Source organism: Sitophilus oryzae, unplaced genomic scaffold (assembly GCF_002938485.1).
Source record: "Sitophilus oryzae breed Bouriz unplaced genomic scaffold, Soryzae_2.0 scaffold_1443_pilon_pilon, whole genome shotgun sequence".
NCBI classification, from domain to species: domain Eukaryota; kingdom Metazoa; phylum Arthropoda; class Insecta; order Coleoptera; family Curculionidae; genus Sitophilus; species Sitophilus oryzae.
In genome coordinates this window covers 1700018-1724799 of record NW_022146108.1, presented here as the reverse complement: position 1 = coordinate 1724799, position 24782 = coordinate 1700018, and the positions used below count along the sequence as shown (strand labels likewise).

General features: G+C 30.7%; 1 protein-coding gene and 1 long non-coding RNA gene across 2 annotated transcripts in view; both read left to right on the top strand.

Annotated features, from left to right (window-relative positions):
* LOC115877333 overlaps positions 1–24782 on the top strand; it is a 74645-nt gene that overhangs the window by 4500 nt on the left and 45363 nt on the right. The window lies entirely within an intron of this gene.
* Positions 716–2632, top strand: LOC115877293. Its single transcript, XR_004049321.1, has 2 exons — positions 716–891; positions 2496–2632. It is a non-coding gene; the product is annotated as an uncharacterized LOC115877293 (long non-coding RNA).

Below are 24782 nucleotides of genomic sequence, written 5' to 3'. Positions count from 1 at the left end.
TTAGACATATGACGATTATAATTAAATATACCTACCTATATCCACAAAGTTACGCGGAAGAGTTTTGATTGCATTGGTTTCAACTTCTATGCAGAGGGTGTTCATTTTTTGTTGTTATATTATACCAAAAAAGATTAACCCTCTTGCAAGTTTAGTATGGACAAATCGCCAGATGTCTAATTATTTCGGACATTGACCGGAATTCGGCATCTGCCTCCAACATATACACATATCGACACTGATTATAACTCTATATTAAGATTTAAAGAAAGTAAAAATGTAACGATACACCCGATACGGGTTTGGTTTTAACCTTGATTATGTATAAATAGATGTACAATGAGGGCTTAGTACAAGCCCGTCTTCTAGGTGGCGCCTTGCCCGTTCTGAATTTTTGTATTCCCCTACGATTTTCTTTGAGGGGAATCCGTTAAACCCGCCCATCGTTCAAAAATGGAAGGGCGCGAGGTCACATCTATTGGGCCACTTATTAGCACGTTTCACGCATGTTTTACGAAAATAGCTCTATCCTTGTTTGTTTCAACTGTGACAAGAAAAAAAAAGGAAAAAAGTCATATTCGTTTCTAAATTCGGCAGTTTTGTTTATCTTTCTCGACTTCTGATTTCGTTTCGTTTAGGTTATGTCTTAAAAAATAATTATTTATAAGCTTTTGAGTTAAAATATACCTTAATGCATATCTAAATAATTAAAAAATAAATTTTTTTCGTCCCTCACGAAGAAACGAAACAGTATTTTTGAATATTTGGATTACAAACTATTATTTTATGAGTTTTATGTGTTGTGTTTACGTGATGTGTAATGTGTATTTTGTACCTGCTGGATAATATTTTGAAACATATTTAATTAAACAAAAAGCATCTGTATTACAGGTGAGTAAATACTGTTCATACTTATTTCTAAATTCATATAAATTTGTTTTAAATCACTCTTGGTTTTTAGAGTTTTTATCTTAGAGTTTTACCTCATAAAGAGTCTGAGATAAGTTTAATAATAAACATTAAATTTGATAGATTGATAGATAGATTAAACGATAATGGCCAGTTGACTTAAAAATTTAAAAAATACTGATTTTTTGCTATAAATTATGTTTCATTTCTTACTTTGCTTTTTTGGAACTGTCAGATATATTGTGTATTTTATAATTTTTCTTAATTAATAACGTAAAATATTGTTTATCTACACTCAACCCTGTGTTTAGATAAAGCTTCATATCAGATTTCCTATTTTATATTTTCACTCAAATCATATTTTTGTAAAATAGGTATGCTTGCATGCAAAAGTAGCGTAAATTTGACAGGGAGGTATTTTTATAGATATACAGGATGATTCGTAGATTTAAATACATATTTACTTTAGAGTTGTATAGTTTGTCAAAAGAAAAGCTATATTTTTTATTTTTTCTTGGTGAATTTGTCAAAAAATTGTCATTCCAGAAAATACTATAATGTCGTAATCGTATAGAGTTCATTTTGACCATTTTTGGATTAAATTTTTTTGTTTATATAATAAAATATATATTTAAAGCCCTTTCTAAGTTAAAAATAAGTAATATGGAAGTTTTTTACTGGAACTAATTTAAGGTAATGTTCTCTTCATATAATTATATAAAAATATGCTAAATTCCTAAATTATTTATATGATTAAATTTTCTTTATATTATTTTTTTTGTATTATATACAGGATGAGTCAAAACTATATATTATATTTTTCTTTGCTATTTCAAATGGAACACTGTATTTTATATCATAAATCAACAAATCTTTTATCCAACTTTTGTTTTGTTAAGATCTATATCCCAGATTAATAGTTATTGGATTGTTCTCAAAATTGTCTCTTTGAGAATAAACATGATTTGTTTTTCGCAATTTTTATTAGTAGGTTTGTCGTTAAAAGTGATGTATCTACATATTTATCAGCGACAAAAATTAAGAATTAGATGTCTAAAATAATTTCCTAATTATTTTTTTACTTAGCGTATCAGTAAATATTATTTATTTTATCGCTGCAGCTGAAAATAATTATGTATTCCAAAACAGGACATTACTGTATAAATATCGATTATTTGGATTTAAAAATTATTTTTCAAAACAAAGTTGGAAAAAACTACGTTTATGTCATAAAATGTGGAGTTCTCTTTGAAATAATCGAGAAAAACCCAACATCTAGTTTTGACGCCACCAGTATATATCATGCATTATAGTTCATTATACTGCAATTTATTATACATACGTAGTTTTGTTTGGTGAAAATGAAACTTTCTAAAAGTATTCCCAATTAAAACATATTAAGAATTTCCTACATTATAATTTTGAAAGACGTTTGAGTGGGCAGACAATTTGGTCTAAAATAATCATATGTCTAAAAAATTTAGTCTAAAATAATCAAAAACCACTTAACACATATAACTCGCTTTTAAAAAATCTAAAAGAAATAAGTTTGTTTATTATATTCATATTTTATTAAATTATTATAGGTGTGACTGCTAAGTGGTCGTACTCGCCACTTTAACCAACCATTGGTGGGACCATGGTAGGACCTTCAGAGATTATAATGCGAATTTTTCATACCATGTAAATCTATATACATATATTAATAAATGCGTTTGTTTTATTAAATTTGTTTTCTTATACGGTATGAGCGAAAAAAAACGGCGTCTATTTGTTTACGTACAAATATATGACATCGATATTCATTTCCAAGCCACCTCTGACGCCGTTTTTTTATCGTATGGTATACACTTACATATCCCTTATCCTTTAAATCCGATTTATTTCTAATAATTATAAAAATAAGATACCTGATTGATTCTTCCGAAATATTATAAAATGAGATATCAGGAAATAAATAAAGTTACTTATCTCGTTTGTGTTGGGAATTCAAAAAAAAGGGTATAGAGAATCTTAAGAGACACAGTTCAAATATTATTTTTGAGTATAATGGGTGCTTCAAAAAATGTGGCGGATATAATGAAACATGTTTTTTAATGCAAAACTCTTATTTATAACTTTTGTTTTATTTTTCGATTCTGCCTAAAATTCTATAACTTTTTTTTTTATAAATAACATTAGTATTTGCAAAAAAAATAATTCCTATGTTACATAATTGTCAGTTGTTTCCGAAGTTGGGCTATACAAATTTGGTAGGAGTGTTTTACAGAGGTGAAGAAAAAGATATATGTAAAAATACTTGGAGTTAGATGCTACACTGTGTTCAAACAGTTTTTTTTGGCTGATCCTATATATTATTATTTTTTCTAGTGCTTTTACAAAACCTTTCAACATTTGTTAAGAAAGTATATTAAGTACATCTATACTCTATACAGCTTGCAATCTGTTCTGAATTTTTCAACTTTTATCCTTCTTTTACTTCATTTACACTATAACAAGTTTTGCCATGACAAAACAAAAATTATTTATTATTAAGCATTAAAGTAATTTATATAGTTATATGACATTATTAATAGAAATTGAAGAATTTTGTAAAATCTATCAGAAGAAATTATAATATACCGGGTGTTTTTCAAACGTGGCTTGATTGACGTATTCAATTAGTTTCGGTTATTTCTTGTTTCACCTGAAATGACTACAACTTGGTTTTTAAATGGTACCGTCGGTATTTTTTTACTTTATTTGACAGAATATGGCATTGTGAATAGAATGATTTAATGTCAACTTTTGACATATTTACTCAAAAAAATTGTATTTTAAATTACAATCTAGAGTGCCATGATAAAAAACAACATGTAACCGGTTGTAAAGGTAACGACAGTTTGACTCGATATACGAAGTGTGTGGTACCAAATTACCTATTTACCAGGTACCAAAAAGGAAAAGACAAAAAATATTAGACGATCAAATCAATTTTTCCGAAGCTCCTTGATTAAAAATTAATGGTTTTAACACAGCCATGACACTAGATTGAATTTTAAAATGCTATTTTTTTTAATTGAAAATGTCAAAAGTTGACATATGATATATGTCATTCTATTCAGAATGTCATTTTCTATCAAATAAAGTATAAAAATACCGAGGGTACCATTTAAAAATCAAATGTTGTACTCGTATACATTTCCGGTGAAACAGGAAGTGACCGAAACTAACGGAATACGAATCAATCTCGATTTATGTCATATACCTACTAACATTCCGAATTTGGTAAACCCCGAATTTAATTTTTTTATCTGAAAAAATAAAAAAGTTATAGAGGTGAACCGCTTTTGAAAAAACACTCAGTATAGGCTGCGTCATTGAAAGAATCTGCAGATATTTTTCTATTTTAAATACGTAGTCGAATTTCAAAAATATATATTGAACACCCTGTAGCTCTACCTTAAATATCTACATATAAATATCTAATATTTTTTCTTCATCAACAAATTGAAATATTATAAAACTAGTTTTAGGTTACACCATTATACAAGAAATATACGTAAAAAAAGTAATAGAATTTTACGCAGAATCTAAAATAAAATAGGATGTTACATTTAAAAAAAAAACATTATGTTAAATCCGCCACACTTTTTACAAAGTTACAGACGTAGGTAGGTATAGTTTCATATTATATTCTTTAATTATCCATCTAAATCAAAATCTTTAATTATCCATCAAAAATAAAATATTTATATACCTAATATAATACTTTAGTATCCAACAAGTGGCCATGAAAATCAAAATAAATATAAATCCATGTCCAAAAATAAAAAATGTATAAATAACGCTTTGAGGTATAAATTCGGTTCGAATCAGATAAGATATTTTTATTCTTTACCGAGAATTAAATTCGAAGAATTCCTAGTCCCTACTTCTTTGCCAAATTCAATAGTCTCCGCCCCTTTTTACGTTTTAATTTCTGCCACCAGTTGGCAGCATCGACTTATACAGGCTCATTGACTAACTATTAATATATAAACAAGGGTTTTAATAAAAAATATTAATAACACTAAAAGAACTAACGATATTAAAAAAAATAACTGTAAAAACTAAATGTACAAACAAACAAAAAACTTTAATACAAACATACTCTAATACTTTGTGTTGCCTCCCCGAGCTGCTACAACAGTCTGTAGACGTCATTAATGAGGCTGCAAATATCTTGTTTTATGTTTTCCCATTCCTCTTCAAGGATCAAGCGAATATTCATAATTTCGGCCATCTCAACAAGATCAATGACTTTTGCACAATTTTCGACACTAAGAACCATATTCAATCGTACACAACAATGATCACCATAGCCACCTCGTCATTATGAAGAATAACATCAAAAAGTAACAGTAATTGAAAAAATGTGTGTGGCAAGTTCATTTCATACTCTTAAAAATTAACCAAGGCATGTGTTGACATGAGTCAAAAAACAAAATATTTAGAAGACATGGTTCTGACCGAAAAATAATGTTTTAGGAAAATTTTCTCACGAAATTATTGCACAGGGTGTTTTAAAGATAAGGTAAAAAACAACTTTTCTATTAACCCTGTATAATAAGTCAAATACTAAAATTTATAATAAACTGAGTTTACGAATCAAAGTTGATTTATTTATACCGTGCTGGCAACTGTTACTTTTGGGTCGGCATTTACATGTGTGGAAGTAAATCGCATAGGGATCTTATTAAGTCGGAGTGGTAAAGTAAAATCATGATCGCAAACCGCTTATTTTTAAGACTTTTTTTTCAAGAGATAACTAGATAAAATCATTAGACATGTTTCTGAGCATCTGAAATGGAATTATAAGGATATCGTGAAGGTGTCATTTTTTTATAACGAGAAAACGTCAGTAATCGCGATATTTTAAAAATTCAACTTTTTAACACATAACAGACCATAACTCAAGAACCACTTTAGATATTGAAACTTTTTTTTATTTTCACGATCGGATATTTTACAATATGTTTACATAAGAAAAATTCGATAAGGTTGTTTTTTCCATTCAACAATTGTAAACAATCCATCCATTTATTTTTAGAGCATAGCAATTTTCAGCAATCGTGTAATTTTTTTATTGATAAAGATTTTCACATACTGTCTACAAAGAAAATACAGCAGAAATATTAACAAAGTTCTTGAAAAAACTACAATCTAGTATTTCTAATAGATTTCGAGATATCGACTTTTGAATTCTAATTTTTGAGTTCTAATAGCGCGACCACTATCGAACACCCACTGAATTCCACTTATTTTTACCAAAAATTCAAGTGTTTCTAGCTTGCACTTAAAAAAATTCAAGCTATAAGGAAAATTACAACGACTCGTTAATAAATAAACAAATCAAATATCACGATACGTAATTAAATCGTGAAGCTGAACGCATGACGTACACCTTTCCCTAGAACTTTAAGTACTGACAGAGGTATTGATTGGGTCGACCGGTCAACTGCGACAAATCTGCACTTGTGTCTAGCCCTAGCAGGCAACTATTAAGCCCGACCAATCATGTTAGAGTTTTTGACAAACACAAATGAATTAACACCCTTCAAATACCACGCTAACCAACCTGATTGGTCAAGCTTAATAGTTGACTGCTAGGGCTAGACACTTCTCAAATCTCACTTAGACACTTGTACTCATCTTACATACGGATATCTCGACCCAAGACTAACCTTTGCCAGCCCTTAGTATACTGTTTGCTAAAAAAAATCAAGGAAAAATATAACATTTTAAACTTAACCAAAGATTTTTCCGTTGCTTTGTTATTTTTGCATCTGAGTGTATATTGAGTATAGTCTGTTCAGTATAACAAATTATGACGTTAACAAAGTTAACGGTACCAGACGAAAATTGATCCAATGAGAGAGGGGGCGATTTTGACAGATAACATCCAATGAATAAAAAAAAACATCTACATTACTGTCGCCTATTCTTTCACTGGACAGGCTATACCTATGAATTTGAATATAGTCTGTCCAACGTGCCAGGGAACTTTTGAACAAACGACATAAAAAAATATAGAAAATTTAATTTACTTAGGGTGTATTCCGTTGCTTACCTTGGTTATGGTTTTATGTTCCGTTTCTATCGGTTTCTTGAAAGTTTTCTTATTACGGAACACGGTTCCTGAAAAATTCGGTTATAACTGTCACCCTTTGCTGTCACCAAACTAACCAGCCCGAGAAGGCTGGTTTTTCTGGTTTTATTTGTTAATCAACATTAATCAATGTCATTAATGTGACAGAAATCAAGCAAATATTGGAAGTTCGAGTGAAATTCTCATTTAATTTCTAAAATTTGTAATAATATTTTGTATTTACATCCAAAAGCAATGGAGGCAGGCAGTAAAGGTAAATAAATTCCATTAACTAAATAGAATTACTTTTTAGGACCATTTAAACTTATCATGCAGCCATTGTTTCTTAAAGTCAGGAACATTTAAAGAAAACATGAAAAACAAGACAAGTAATCGTCAATGTTTTGTAAGCTATAAAAATATAAATATTGATTAGATTTGTTTATTTATTATTGATCTGTTTTAATATTGGACCTGCAAATCTTCACTTGAGCTGTCTAGCGAGTTTAACAGTTTATTAATAAAGTACTTTTCAATATTAAACTCCATGGAAAAGAAGAAGCAAACGTAAAAGTAGAGAATAGGTGCATTAAAAATGCATAAAAGATAAATTTTATAATAGAGGTATTGAAATTTAGAAAATGTCAACAATTGACGTTTCCAGTATTTTACCAAACCGTTCCGTATCAAACCGATGTTTTTCAGGAACCACTCTTTACCGTAGTTTACCGGTCTGGTTCGCCTGGTTTTGCAATGGAATACAGCCTTAATTAAAATGACAGCTGTCACTGTCATGTTTGTATCCTCTCCTTGGACAGGCTATAAGAAAGTAGACCAGTATTTTTTTGCAATTATATTCAAAATGAATTTTATTATGCGGTAACTATAAAACCATTATTTGCTTAAAATTTTATTAGTTCTAAACATTCTATCATTATTAATAAGATATAAACAATTAAGTTGTCGTAATATGCGATTTTTAACAGTGCCAGGCACCCATTTTAGATAAAATATATCAGAAACGGTTCTATTGTAATTTCATTTTACTTTAATGAATGGAAAAATTTTGATTCCTTTTAAAATCTCGGCTGAAATGCATAAAATAGAAAATATTTCATAATTTCCTTGAAAATGTTTACTTTTGTTCCACGGCATTGTTTTATATTTGTTTATTGTTGACATTTAGAAGTAACAAGTGCAATAAACTGATGAGTAAGATAAGCTAGCTTATTGTGATGGCGAACGTCCTGTTTATTTTATCTAGCACTACCAAAAATCCATATAATATTAAATTTTAAAATATTTATTACACATGACTCTTTTCCATTGATATTACAAAGTAATTAGGTTCTCATTCTAATTTTGTTGTATATTATTGTACCCGGTGACTAATGCTGAATGAAAATTTCGTATACTGTCGTTAATAAGCCTCGCCATTTGATCGTCCTTGCGAAGAGTTTATGTTTAAAACTGGTTTGTTTATTTACATGTTTGTGCGTATGTATCATGTGTGTATGTATATGTTATTGTTTTCTTTGTGTAGATGTCTACACAGAGCTTAAGGTGGCGTTTTTTTAGGATAAACAGGTATAATAAGATTTTTTTTGTCTGGCTAAAAGTCTGGTACTTTTATGTAGTACAATTTTATTTTTATAATTAATATTTTTAATATTCTATACGCTTTACGGTTAATGAAAGATTATAAAAAAGCTACACTTGGTATCTTCTTAGTCATTAACAAATATAGTAGCTTTAATTGGTAGGTACTTTGTACGTATACAATATAAATTAATGAGGAAAAATAAGTACATACCGTGTGCGTATCAAAAGTGGCTCACCCCTATAATTTTTTATTCTTTCATATTAAAAAACGATATTTGGTATGCTATTATTTGAAATAAATTAGGATTGATTGACGTATCAATTGTTCTTGATCACTTCCTGATTCATCGGAAATGACTACCATTTTTAAATGACACCGTCGGTATATTTTTACTTTATTATTCGATAGAAAATGACACTCTGGATAGAATGACATATTATATGTCAACTTTTGACATTTTCGCTTAAAAAAGTCGTGTTTTAAATTTCAATCTAGAGTGGCTTTTTTAATCAAGTAGCCTTGGAAAACAGATTTGATCTCGGATTTGATCTTCTAATGTTTTTCGTGTCTTGGCCGGTTAAAAGATGCCCAAATCGTATTTTTAATCATATCTCGATTTTTTCAAATGAAATAAGAGTGGCTCATTAAAATATTTGATAAAAGCATTTTTTACGAATAATTTGGTACCACACACTTGGTATTTCGAGTCAAATTTTCGTAACAAACCGCATGTTACAATTTCAAATAAACCATATGCGAAAATGTCGAAGGTTCACATATGATATGTCATTCTATCCAGAGTTTCATTTTCTATCCAATAAAGTAAAAATATACTGAGGGTGCCATTTAAAAATCAAATGTTATAGTTGTAGTAATTTCCAGTGAAACAGGAAGTGACCAAAAACAATTGAATATGTCAATCAATCCTAATTTATGTCAAAGTTAAGTATACTAACATGCCAAAAATATCGTTTTTTATCTGAAAAAATTGGCGCCGGGAGGCACGTATTTAACCGCCCATACTAAAACATGTTAATAAAAAGTTGGTAGGCAGTTCTTTTAGTTTCAAAGTAAATGAATTTTCCCATTTTTTTTATCTCAAAAAAGAGTGTGACTTTGACTGATTTTGATGTTATTACAAATTTTGTTGCAAATGTTATTACAAATTTTGTTGCAAATATTATTCCTAATCTTAAAAAACTGCGTTTCGCTAGCTACTATAATTTTGGGGTAACGATTTTTTTTAAATTTTAACCCCCTCCCATACCCCCTTACCAGCCCCCCACCCCCACCAAGAACTAATGGCCAGATAGTATTTTTGTGCCAAATTTGGTTAAAATCGGTTTAGCGGTTTTTGAGTTATCGTGTTACAGATGGACAGACAGACAGACACCATGAAAATATTTTGTATTTAGGTCATTTATGACCCAAATAACTCAATTTGAGTGAAATTAAAAAGCTTTTTTTTTGTCGATCTTAATAGCCCACTAATAAACACAAATAACTACTAGTGGGAACTATCGAATGAATACTATCGAAAAATTCGATAGTTGCAATTCATTCGAATAATTCGATAGCTAGTAAGAAAACATTCGTCGAAAACTATTCGAATAAAAATTATCGAATAGATGCGTCATTTGCCTTGAAATATTGTATTCTAGTAATTCGGCAGCAAAAACCATTCATTTCTAAAATTCGTTCATTTATCAAATTCATTTATTCGTCAGGATCGATTTTAATGAAATATAAACTGGATTTTAGTTGTCGTCCGGCGACGTAGGTTTCTTTCCTAGAAAATGCTATGAGAGAAGCCGGCATCTTTGATTTTTTGCGGAGTCAAATATAGATAAGGACACATTATTTTTTTTATTGAGGTGCTAGTATTTACACAGAAAATACATTATGAAGGGCGCTGTTGCCATATATTCGTATTAGTTAGTATAAGCAAAGAATATTATTCTTTAGCATTAGTTAGTTAGGGATAGTATGTCTATATGTTTTGCATTTTTTTATTAATATTCTGTTGTTACACTGCAATAATACTTTTTATTTTGGATGTAGGAAAATGATTTTTAATGTTTTTAAGCAAAGACTGGTTTAATAAATAATAATAACAGTAATAATTTGTTATACCTATTAACAACAAAATTTAAAATCATTTAATAATATAAACATTTTTTTTTTTTAAGTAGTAGCAAAATATAAACAACAAATAGAAGTCAAAAGTATTTATATTAGATCCTATTTAAAAATAATATAGTCTCTAAATGGCAACGTTGGTTTATTAAATAATAATAATTACAGAACTAATTTGTTATATTAACAACAAATTTTAAAGTCATGACATATAAACATTTATTAATTTTCTAAGCATGCAGTGTAATGGAAGGAAAATATAAATAAAAAATTAGAAATCAAAATTATTCATATTACTTTTTATTACTTTATATTACTATTTAAAAATAATATTTACTTTTACTGGCATTTACTTTAAAAATAAATGAAATATTTCTTCGCAAAAAAACTACATGTATGAGAATTAGCATAAACAAAATACAAACATTGTTAACTTTTTTAAATTGGCACGTGTAAAACTTTCAATTTAATTTTTTTCAATTTTATTTCGAAAATTTTTTCCAAAATTTGAGTTCGATAACCACATTTACGTAACCACATTACTTAAATATGATTATTAAGTTCAACTAATTCATATTATTAAAACATCTAAAATACAAATATGTATTTTTAAAATTAATTGTAAGTTGATCTCATCTCTCTTAAAAATTGCTACTTCTCAAAATTTCCCATTAAAAAATGCAATCTAACCTAACCATAATATACCATATAAAATTAAATAATTGGAAGGTCGGGCTATGGAAAATCACACAAATTTTCGGCAAAAATTTTGACCAATTCGCACACAATCGTCAATTAAAAAAAAACTACTATTTTAGTATTTTAAATATTTTAATAAACGCAAAAATTGCATAGTATTTACAAGGCGAAGTTATAAAAATTTGGAAGAACTAATAATGCACTGACGCACACAAAAATCAAACGAATACTAAATTTCATTTATCAAAAGCATTCGATAGTCGTGGCTCGTGGCGCAACGATAACCATTTAGTCGCACGGCGAGGTTGTCACATATACTTTAGTATACAAATGAATGAATGATTTTATTCGAATAAAACCATTCGATAGTTGAAATCATTCATTCAGTAACCATTCGATAGTCTAATTCATTCGATAGTTCCCATCGCTACAAATAACTGAATTATTCTATTCCGGAATATCAGGCGCCGAGCTGGTCCCATCTTCATAGGGTATACTACATATAGTAGTAGTAGTACTGTCTTCGTCAGTTTCTATTTCCAAATCAGATATATTTGATGTATCATCTGGTTCTGATTCTGAAGGATGGACCTCTGAGCTACCCGTAGCTACCCTAATGAGCTACGAACATAATTTTACCGGCTCTTTGTGCAGTTAAGTGATTCCTTTTTTTAGTATGGATAAAGGAGGATGATTGTTGGTGATATTGTTGATAAATTCCATAGCGGCTATGTGTTCTTCATTGTTAAGGTGCTCTCCCAGGAAACAGGGGTCCAAGAGATTCGCGGCAAAATGCATTGGTTCAAGAGCCATAGGTTTTTTATTTTGTAAGGCGGAGAAGCATTCTTTTTCTCCTGACTTAAGAATCGGCATACTTAATACACTTTCGTTAAATTTTTGCTCAATGTCTTGAATTTTGAAAAGAAATTTCTTGCAAAATTCGGATTTTGCGAATATTCGCGATTTTGGGACCGAATATTTCGGAAATTTCTTAAATTTCCTGCAAAATTCGAATGGAAATATTCGCTACCAACATCACTATGTATAGGTATACCATACGATCGAAAAAAAAACGGCGTTCAAAAAGGACTGGGGAATAATAGTGCCCAGTGTTTTCGTGTTGCCTATTTTGATTGATTTATGTAAATTTCTCTTGTAACACCAAAATTGTATTTTTTACGCCTTTTTTGGTTCTACTGAGCACAAGCTGAGCACCAATGTGCCTAAGCCTAATACCAATTTTATGTGAACTTTAGCTTTTTGAAACATTGAATCAATATCTAATAATGTTAACTGGTAAATACTGAAGTTACAACGATTTTCATATTAAAATACTTACATCGGAGTTATTTTTCCATATACACTTTGGTCCCAAGAGAAATAAAACAAATAGTCTGTAGCATAGATAATCAGTTCTCTATCTAAATTGCTGTCACCAGGAAAAATATCCTGAAATAAAAATATTTTCGTGAAAACCGTGATCAGTTTTACTACGTTTTAAGCCGCGTTTACACATTACTTTTACACTTACGTCCTATCTGTCAATTAAAAGGGTCAAGCAAGACTGATTAAAAGACTAGAGTACACACTGGTAGTTTTATCTGTGGTTTTTCTTCAGTTTTTTGTAAAGACCATGTAACACTGCTTTATCAGTTATAGTGAAGTGTGTTTAGTCAAGCTAAAAAGAAAAAACATAGAATCTTACTACAAAATTGTATTTATTGTATTTATTTTTATGCAATTTAAGAAAAACGACAGTTTGTAACATTGAACGATCTCTACCTCTTAATTCGGTTCAAGTAAAAAGTCCGTTACATTGTACCTGAACAAGTAAGACGCAAGGTAAAACGTTTTGTGTAAACGGGACTTTACAAAGGAATTCTTAAAATTCGGAGAAAAACTATAAAGTTCTGCCAGGCAGTGTTTATTGCATATTTATAAGCATTCTTTCTTAAGCTGTCGACTATTATTATTCCTTTTAAATAACTACATATATGTGGAAATAATTATTACCCAGAGATGTGTGTAATATTTACAACCACGTGTAGTAAATATAATAGACGAGCGTTTTTTGGATTGTTTGAATCGCATACTTACCCAGGCGGAACATTTGAAAAGTCAGTTTTATTTCATTTACCAGCGGGAAACGACATATGTATGGGTGATTCCGTTAAAACTGCGAATTTTTATGTTCTTCACTATTTTGTGTGCACTGGTCGACTAAAATTGTTTTTATATCCTTACAATATTCACAAACACATTTTATTACATTACTAGCGCGAATTAATTATTTGTAATGGTGATGATAAAGCAAAGCAAGAATTTCCATTAACATACCTACAAACTGGATAAAATTTTCTCACATTTATGTCAGCATGAGAAAAAACAATATGGCGATATTATTATATTTTGGCAGTTACTAAATATGAAAGATAAAAATCATTATCACCCCATTTCACCTCCCTAGGGGTAGATTTGAAAAAAGTACTGCGATAACAAAAGAGATATAAAAAAGTACTTAAATAGCCTTATTTAAGTACCTCTTTGTAAACCACGTTTTTTGTTGCATTTTCTGGCTGTAAAATAGCCAAGCTATTACGCGAACTTACTCTAGATCACGCGACATAGTAGAGTTCACCATGGGAAAAACAGTCGTAGTCGTAAGTCCACTCCAGCTCTACTTAAAGATTGCCCTTGAGCTTTGTTGATTGTCATGGCATAATATTTGAGGGGCGTTTTCACCCTCTAAGAATTTGAGACAGTCAATCCGTTTGCTTTGGCGCAATCAGCTTTAAACGTCAAGCAGAATCGTGATTACTCAATGGTCATATTTTATGAAACACCCTGTATAAATTTTTAAAAAATCTTAAAATATGTAAAACAACAAAATAAAATATATGTACGTGTTTAATAGTTTTTCCGAAAAACTCCGGTTTATAATAAAAAATATTCTAATATTTGAGGGGTGGGTTCACCCCCTTAGAGTTCGAGTTTCGAAAAATCCCTTTTTATCGAACCTCTACACCCTAAAGTCAATCCGTTTTCCAAAAATCATCTTTTTACGTCAAGCGCTTTAAGCAGGATCGTGATTAATCAATGACCAGATTTTTCGAAACACCCTGTATACATTTTTAAAAAATCTTAAAATATGTAAAAAAACAAAATAAAATATACGTGCTTAAGCGTTTTTTCGGAAACATGACCGTTTTTTAATTAAAAAATATTGTAATATTTGAGGGGTGGTTTCACCCCCTTGGAACTGGAATTTCGAAAAATCCCTTCTTATCGAACCCCTACACCCTAGAATCAACCTGTATTGAGTGGTTTGAGCAGGATCGTGATTAATCAGTGAGTCAGTCACTTAAAGATTTTATATACAGTATTGGCCAAAAGTGGATGAACCAATACCAATAATTGCGAAGATAATCAGATTTGAGGTGTTAAATATCAAAATTATTTTATGTACCTTTGTATGTTAAAAGTTTAATACATTCTCACCAAAATACTACAAACAAATATAAATTCTTCTGTTAGTCTTATCATTTATAGATAAGAATTGGCAAATATTGCTTTTTTGTCTTGGGCAAAAGTAGATGAACCAAATATTTTTAAAAATCGTTAGTTTCATTTGTTCTGCTTTTATGAACAATTGCGATTTTAAAACATTTGGGCTCTTGTGATATATCATGCCACGTGAAATTAACTTGTCTGCAGATCTTAAGTTGCGAGTAGTGAATGCTTTTAAGGATGGTTTGAAGCAATCGGAAATCGCTAAGCAATTACGCCTTGGAAAATCAGCGGCACATTATATTTTAAAAAGATATAATGAGAGAGGAGATGTCTTTATAAAAAGAAAACTAGGACGACCTAAAAAAGTTGGTCCCAATATGATAAAAGCCATAAAACGAATTTCTTCACAAGATCCATTTTTGCCGTCAACGAAGATAAAAGCAAAACTTGAAGAAATGGGCTATCCACCAGTGAGTACAAGGACGATCCGACGTAAATTAGTTGACCAGAAGTTGTTTTCCCGAAGACCCGCCAAGAAACCACTGCTATCAAAAAAAAATTTGAAGGCCCGATTAGCATTTGCCAAGGAATATCAAAACTGGACTGTGGCACAATGGAAAAAAGTTTGTTTTAGTGATGAATCTAAGTTTAATTTGGTGTCATCAGATGGAATTCAACATGTAAGAAGACCTCCCAACACACGATTGCTACCAAAGTACACGCGGCCCACTGTTAAACATGGTGGGGACTCAATCATGGTATGGGGGTGTTTTTCTGGGTATGGGATGGAGCCTCTCCATAAAATTGAGGGCATAATGGATCGGTTTGGCTACAGAGACATTTTACAAAACCTTTTAGTGCCTTATTTGGAGGAAAAAATGCCAGTTGTACACTACTTCCAACATGATAACGACCCGAAACATGCCTCACAATTGGTTAAAAGGTTTTTGGAAGATGAAATGGTGACTGTTCTCAAATTGCCATCGCAATCCCCAGACCTGAATCCAATAGAAAATTTATGGGAAATTTTGGATCAACACATTAGGACCAAATTCTACAAAAATAAGCAAGAATTATTTGCAGCTTTGGAAGAGTCTTGGAAAAATATCGATTTTTCTATAATTGAAAATCTTCTGGGATCCATGCCTAAGCGATGTCTGAAAGTAATTAAGAATAAGGGTTATTACACTAAGTACTAGTAAATTATAAGTTAATTTTTCAGTTTTTGTTAACATAAGATTTTTTTTATTAAATATATATTTTGTTCATCTACTTTTGTCCAATAGTTTTTTCAATTTAAATTTTTTGCTACCTTATTAAAGCACATTTTAAAAAAACAATGCTATTTATTTTTATAGCACTGACACTAGACTTCAAGTAAATATAGCTCAAATTTTAATTTTAAATATATTAGGAAAACCCCATTATTTTAGTTCATCCACTTATGGCCAATACTGTATTAGTATAGATTACATCTGTTAATGTTAAATACATACACATGCCATATAATACGTTTGTCAGATCAAATAAATAAGGAAAAGCTTGAGCACAGAATATTACAACCGAAAAACAAAATATATACTTTAGTTAACATAAGTTAAATAATGAGGAAACATTTACTTTACCTTTAATAACAGTCTTTGTCACAACCAAAATTTACAAAGCAAAATATATCATCAATGCGTCTCGAATGGTGATCTAAAAGCTATTACCAAAGCTATTACTTAACCTCTATTATCACTGTTATTTGTCTGATTTTCCTTTCCCTAGTTTGTGAATAATATTTTAAAAATCAATAATTTTATTTATGTATAGAGAGTGTCTTAAAAATGAAGGTTTGAAATTTAAAGAAATTTGTTTATTTTTAAATAGGCCGGTTCATCTCACTATACAAAATAAAAAAAAACAGTATAAGTGAGAAAAAATGTTTGGTTATGGAATTGAAAGAAAAATTATCAAGAAATTTACAGTTAAAACAGAATCACCCATTATACACCATTTTAATAAAAATAATAATAAGAATAACTCATGGTTACAATATTCGTGCGAAATACAATTACAATATTGAATAAGTCGGTACAACGTCCTTGCAAAACCACTTATGAGGGTGTGATATATATTATTTAATAATCTTTCTCCAACAATTAATTAAACATATGGGATATATATACGTATCTTAAGTGACTTTATTTGAAAGAGAAATGTAACTTATACGCGGCATTTTTTTAAAATTTCTTCGTATTTTTTTTTTAAATTTACTAGTAACTGTCGTTTTGTCTACACTGAACAAATATAGTAAAATTACAAAAAGACACAATATTGATATACAGGGTGTCCCGAGCTGAAGTTGCATTAGAAGTTTCTAGAGAACTACAATATCTAGATCGGAGATTTTTTGCAGACCATTGCATTGTTTCATAACGGGATCTATCGATTGAAACTCTTCTCAATATGGCGGTATTTCCGAAAATGCCGGAAATTGACAGCAACTTTCTTATTTTAATGGATACCCTAATTTTTTATTATATTCTTAAAGGTTTTGTAAAATTTTATGAATTTTTATATCAAACACTCTATATCTAACATGAGAATTTACCGAATGGTTAACTTTAACCGTGAATAATTTTTGAAGGAGTAGGTTTATCGAAAGATCCTAAGAGACCATTTTGGTAGAGCGTTCAGTTCTGTACAAGAATATGTGTGATTGTCATGGCTGCGAGAGAACAAGATCGAGAGAAAAAAATTGGCGGGGAGGCACGTATAGCCGCCCATACTAAAATATGTTAATATCTCGAAAACTGCAACTTTGACTGATTTTCATGTTATTACAAATTTTGTTGCAAATATTATTCCTAATCTTAATTTGAAAACCGCGTTTCGATAGCTACTGTAATTTTGGAGTTACGATTTTTTTAAAATTGTTAACCCCTTCCCATACCCCCTTACCAACCCCCCACCCCACCAAAAACTAATGGCCAGATTCTCGGATGCCACAGTATTTTTTTGCCAAATTTGGTTAAAATCGGTTCAGCGGTTTTTGAGTTATCGTGTTACAGACGGACAGACAGACAGACATCATGAAAATATTTTGTATTTAGGTCATTTATGACCCAAGTAACTCATTTTGAGTGAAATTAAAAAAACTTTTTTTGCCGAACCATACCTATTGGTATGGTCGGCTAAAAAATATTTGCAAAAAGTGGAAATTCCCATGTAGTTGACATGGAAAATGAATCGTCTTTGGGGCAAGGTTTATTGTGAATATTAAGGGTTTACATTACATTACATAAGGGAACTGTTCGATGACGGTGGCCCCTCTTTTCACTCCCAAATAGAAACTGAAAATGGTCCAGATATAATGATCTCAGAAATCGAGAGAGCTTTAAAGAACACCAAAAACGGGAAAGCAGCTGGACCGGACAACATCTACCCAGAATTGATAAAACTAATAAACGGAGACAATTTAAATTATTGGTAAACCTCTTCAATTCTGTATACAATACCGGAAACATACCGCAGGACTGGCTAAGGTCGACATTTATACCTATTCCTAAAAAAACTGGTGCAAAAAGATGTGATGAGTTTCGTTTAATAAGTCTGATGAGTCAAGTCCTAAAGCTGTTTTTAAAGGTTCTGCATAATCGAATCCGAAGAAAATGTGAGCTAGACATAAGTGAACAGCAAATGGGATTTCGCGAGGGACTGGGGACGAGAGAAGCCCTGTTTGCGCTATCGGTGCTTTTGCAGAAGTGCAGAGATCAACGAAAGGAGGTACACCTATGCTTCATAGACTACACGAAGGCATTCGACTGCGTCAACCACAGGGAATTGCTGAGCATCCTTGAAAGAAGAGGCCTGGATACCCAAGACCTGAAAATTATCCAAAAGCTATACGAACAACAAGTAGCGACAGTAAAACTACAGGACACTGAAACAACAGCAATACCTATCAAGCGTGGAGTTAGGCAAGGATGCGTATTGAGCCCTATGCTCTTCAATATGTACTCCGAACTAATATTTCGAAATGCGCTTGAGGGATCAGAAGACGGCATAAAAGTGAATGGCAGGCTGATTAACAACATGAGATATGCTGATGATACCGTCGTTATTGCAGACACCACTGAGGGCCTGCAAAGACTTCTTGATAGACTGTCCTCGGTGGGCGACTCAATGGGTCTCAGGATAAATACAAACAAAACAAAAGTCATGGTGATAAATAGAGATGCAAGACAGGCAACGGAGGTAGTCGTAGGTGGGACACCAATAGCAAGAGTCTCAAAGTTTAGATATTTGGGCAGTTGGATTAGTGAAGACCTAAACCCAGACATTGAGATCAGAGCTCGAATTGAGATGGCTAGATCAAACTTCCTAAAATTGCGGAACCTACTGTGCGATAAACGTCTCAACATCCATATAAAAGACAACTTCGTCAAGTGCTACGTACTTTCCACACTTCTCTACGGGGTTGAGTCGTGGACACTCAAAGTAAGCGCAATGAATAAGTTGGAAGCATTTGAGATGTGGGTATATCGCAGAATGCTGAGAATACCATGGACTGACCGTGTCTCGAATGAACGAGTTCTAAACCAAATGAACAAGGACCGAGAACTCCTCGACATAATAAAAAAGAGGAAAGCAGCCTATTTGGGCCATATCATGAGACATAGCAAGTATGAATTCCTTCAGCTCATCATCGAGGGTAAAATTGAGGGAAAGCGCGGACCCGGACGACGGCAATGCTCCTGGCTGAAGAACATCAGAGATTGGACAGGCCTGGACTCACATACTTTGCTGAGAAGAGCGAAAAATAGAGAGGAATTTGCCATGGTTGTTGCCGATCTTCACTGAATGGAGAAGGCACTTTAAGAAGAAGAAGGGTTTACAATGGTCTGTTATTTTTTTTAGACAATAAACTAAAAATTTAGAGGGCGTCGTCGTGAGGGAAATGATCAACTTGGTAAATAAAGGACACCCTATTATACATGTTCATATACCTAAAATAAATCGGTTTTAAGTTATTTAAAATTTAGTTTTAAAGCCTATATTTTTTTGCAAAGAATCTACAAAATAAAAACGTTATTTTTTGTAAACACCATTATTTATTTGTTGACAGTTTTGTTATAAAACTAAATGATCCCTGATTCTCTAGTCTAGTTTTTAAAAAGGTCGAGTAATACATTTTGCAGGGTATTTACTGTATAATACCGATCTTTTTAAAACAGGGTAAATACCATCTTTATGTCTTTATGTTCTCAAGAGTCGCTGTTTGTTGTCGTCAAATAGCAAATAATGTCTTAAAAGAAAGCGGTTTGATACCAGGAAATTGTTACGTTCCTATTGTTAGAGATGAACAACCATTCGTTTTGTTATTGTTGTTGTTTCTCGTCAGCTGTTTCAATTCCGCCAAGATATGCATCCATTCTCGTTGTGTCGTCGTCGATCGTCCTCGCATTGTAGGGATGGCTGCGGTATATCGATATATGGTATTAAATATATCGATTTATTTTCTAATAACAATATACAGGGTTGTTCACCACATACGACACGGAGTATTGTAGCTAAACGATGAGATTTTTACAAATTGTAAGTTTTGGGTTCGATGAAGGACTATTAGAGGTACAATTTAAAAATAATTTTACAAGATACAGAGTGTCCAGTAATAAGTAAAAAATATCAAAGTTGTATTTTTTTAAATGGAACACCCTGTATATTATTACATTTTTAGTTTGTACGATTAAAATAAAGGTAAATTTGATTAAGATTTATTATACTTAAACCTTACCGTTTCTGAAATATTTTCAATTTTGTGAAATTGCAGTAAAAATTTTAAGGCTTCATTTCTCCAAGGGTATCAAAGTTTTTAATACGAAATATTTACTGAAGTTTATTTACTGATCAGTTATTGTGTTGCAATAATAAAATAATACTACCTTATACAGAGTGTCTAAAAATTTATTTTAAATAATTATTAGCTTCAAACGGCAATAACTTGTTTAATTTAAATGGAACACCCTGTATATTTTACGAGAATCAGATGCACAATTTAATTGTCTATCAAATTATATTATACCATTTTTTACGTATCTCTTTAAGTTTCCGTAGAAAATGCATTTTCTTGTAATTTAGAACTTATTTATCAATATACCCATGGACTATTGACATTTTAGATTATTTTTAAAGATGTACCAAATTTTTAAAGAGTACAGATACTAATATTGTCGATATAATTCGTTTATTTCATTAAAAAAATAAAAAAAACTGTTTAAATATTTGTTAAAGAGGACCAATTAATATGATTCCAGTATTCAAACTACATTAACTGACTGTTTGCGTTGATTAATAATAATTGCTCCAAATACTGAAAAACTGAATTTTGTATGGGCATTGACAGTGTGATAAAAAGTAACACCTTAAAAATGATATTTAATTTTTTAATAAATGCTTATTTATAACAACAGAGACTTTAATTTGATAACTTATTATTATATTGATTTCTGACTCAAATCCACATTTATTTATAATAATTTATTAACGAACACAATTAAGTATGTCATTAATTAGTATATGGGCGGAAATAATGGTGTTATATTTAATTAATGGTATACTCTTTTATAAAGATTTAAATAGTTTTCTTTTGCATACAAATGGGCTAGTAATATTATCGTTTTGCTAAAAACGATAATATTACTAGTCTGTACATTTTGTACATTTGTTGCTTTAAAAACAATCTAAAATGTCAATATTCCATAGATATATTGATAAATGAGGTCTAAATTATAAGAAAATGCATTTTCTACGAAAACTTGAAGGGATAGGTAAAAAATGGTATAATACAATTTGATAGACAATTGTGCATCTGATTCTCCTAAAATATACAGAGCATTCCATTTAAATTAAAGAAGTTATTGCCGTTTGAAGCTAATAATTATTTAAAATAAATTTTTAGACACTCTGTATAAGGTAGTATTATTTTTATTATTGCAACACAATAACTGATCAATAAATAAACTTCATTAAATATTTAGTATTAAAAACATTGATACCCTTGGAGAAATGAAGCTTTAAAATTTTTTACTGCAATTTCACAAAATTGAAAATATTTCAAAAACGGTAAGGTTTAAGTATAATAAACCTTAATCAAATTTACCTTTATTTTAATCGTAGAAACTAAAAATGTAATAATATACAGGGTGTTCTATTTAAAAAAATACAACTTTGATATTTTTTATTTATTTGGGACACTCTGTATCTTGTAAAAACATTTTTAAATTGTAGCTCTAATAGTCCTTCAACGAACCCCAAACTTACAATTTGTAAAAATCTCATCGTTTAGCTACAATACTCCGTGTCGTATGTGGTGAACAACCCTGTATAGATCATACCAAATAAACGTTTAGTCACGTGATTAAGCTTTTACAATTTTCTTTTAATCAAAATATTTTAGGAAACAAAAATAAATTAACTATAAATATACAAACAGTTATTATATATTTACATCAAAACTCACCTCCTTAACAGTACTTAAGGGAGATAAAGGATTATTACTACTGCTTTCCTTTCAAAATATTCTAATAAGGTTGCGATGTGTTTTTGCAACGGCTATATTAAGATATCTTGTACAGGGTGGGCCAAATTAGACGCTCTTAATAAAGGGAAACGGGAAACACCCTTTTTTATAGGAGATAGACGAAAACTAATATCGGTGTCTGGAGCTTAATTTTTACCAAAAACATGATGGTGAAAACCGCACATCGATATCCGTTACCGTTATTCGGAGTTACGGGGTGTTTTTCAAAAATGTGCATTTTTAACAAATCGCTGTAACTTTTTTGCTATGGAAAATGAGACATGAGATTTTGCTACAGGTGTTCGATATGTCGACCGTCTTCTGTTCTGGACAGACGTAACCGTTTTTGAACAGTTCTCGCGGAATTCATTAACTCAGTGGGGGTGAAAGATACCCTCGTATAACCGCTAAGTACTTCTAGTTTTTGTCTAGATTATACGGGCAATTTAAAAATAAGAACGTTTATTCTTCCGCAAAGATAAAAATCCATAGGCGTTAAATCCAACGGCCTCGACGGCCAACGGCTGGGATCTTGGTTAGCTATTCAATTATTTTCGACATTGGCGGCAAAAATTTGCTGATAACTTCAGCGTTCTGCGGCGGTGCCTCGTCTTGCTGGAAAAATATGTTTCCGAGTTCCATTAGGGGCAGATCATCAATAAGGGGTCCCTAGCCTACTAGTTAAAAGTGGCGAACTTCTTAAAAATTCTGTATTGCGAAGGGGACTATAATAACAAAATATCAAATGTGCTATATATTTTTAGAAAGGTAATTTTAAGTCCTTTTCAGTTAATTAAAGATATACAGGGTGTTCCAAATAATTAATAATAATAAATTAATTTTTCTGTTGGTGACTCTTAAATTATTAATTTTAAAAAAAATATACGTTAACCATTAAATTCTACGTAAAAAGGTGCTTTGAAAATGTTTTCATAAAAATACAAAATTTTCCATAGCAAAAAAGTTACAGCGATTTGTTAAAAATGCACATTTTTAACAAATCAAAACACCCCGTAGCTCCGAAACGGTAACAAATATCGATGTGCGGTTTTCACCATCATGTTTTTGATAAAAATTAAACTCCAGACACCGGTATTAGTTTTCGTCTATCTCCTATAGAACAGGGCGTTTCCCTTTAAAAGCGTCCAATTTGACCCACCCTGTACACCTTGCACTAAAAGATGTTCTAAAAAGAATAATGTTCTGCAAGGTCTGCTAGTAAAAAACAAGAATATGACTACAAATTCATTTACCCACTAGTAGATATAAAAAGCATTTTTGGTAAACTCTGTCTCATATAGTTTCTGAAAAATAAAATTAATTTTCTTAAAAAGGTCCGATTAAATTAATATCTCCGAAACTAAAGTTCCAAGAAATGTCGTAATATATCTACAAATTCATTTACCCACTAGTAGATATAAAAAGCATTTTTGGTAAACTCTGTCTCAAATAGTTTCTGAAAAATAAAATTATTTTTTTTAAAAGGTCCGATTAAATTAATATCTCCGAAACTAAAGTTCCAAGAAATGTCGTAATATATCTACAAATTCATTTACCCACTAGTAGATATAAAAAGCATTTTTGGTAAACTCTGTCTCAAATAGTTTCTGAAAAATAAAATTAATTTTCTTGAAAAGGTCCGATTAAATTAATATCTCCGAAACTAAAGTTCCAAGAAAAGTCGTAATATATCTACAAATTCATTTACCCACTAGTAGATATACAAAGCATTTTTGATAAACTCTGTCTCAAATAGTTTCTGAAAAATAAAATTAATTTTCTTAAAATGGTCCGATTAAATTAATATCTCCGAAACTAAAGTTCCAAGAAATGTCGTAATATATCTACAAATTCATTTACCCACTAGTAGATATAAAAAGCATTTTTGGTAAACTCTGTCTCAAATAGTTTCTGAAAAATAAAATTAATTTTCTTAAAAGGTCCGATTAAATTAATATCTCCGAAACTAAAGTTCCAAGAAAAGTCGTAATATATCTACAAATTCATTTACCCACTAGTAGATATAAAAAGCATTTTTGATAAACTCTGTCTCAAATAGTTTCTGAAAAATAAAATTAATTTTCTTAAAAAGGTCCGATTAAATTAATATCTCCGAAACTAAAGTTCCAAGAAATGTCGTAATATATCTACAAATTCATTTACCCACTAGTAGATATAAAAAGCATTTTGGTAAACTCTGTCTCAAATAGTTTCTGAAAAATAAAATTATTTTTCTTAAAAAGGTCCGA